Source organism: Apodemus sylvaticus, chromosome X (genome assembly GCF_947179515.1).
Source record: "Apodemus sylvaticus chromosome X, mApoSyl1.1, whole genome shotgun sequence".
In the NCBI taxonomy this organism is placed as follows: Eukaryota; Metazoa; Chordata; class Mammalia; order Rodentia; family Muridae; genus Apodemus; species Apodemus sylvaticus.
Genome location: NC_067495.1, coordinates 64,567,656 through 64,567,970, shown reverse-complemented (window position 1 = coordinate 64,567,970; position 315 = coordinate 64,567,656).

Here is a 315-nt window from a genome sequence, read left to right as displayed (position 1 = left end):
CAATGGCACATCAACACTTGCAGAATTCCTATAAACCTCCAAACTACAAATTCTCTGAAGGCAAGAACTTACATTAATATGCCCTCATGCCAAGAACGGAGCAAAGGGAAGTTGTACTTGATGTTACAGCAGAAATAGAAATAATCCTAAACTATACCCTTAGATTTGCCATAAGAAACCAGCCCTGCCAGGAGTGGTTGTCCAATCCCAGCACCTGGGAGGCAGAAGCAGGCAGATCTCTCTGAGTTCGAGGCCAGCCTGGTCTACTAAACTAGTTCCAGGACAGCCAGGGCTACACAGAGAAACCCTGTCATG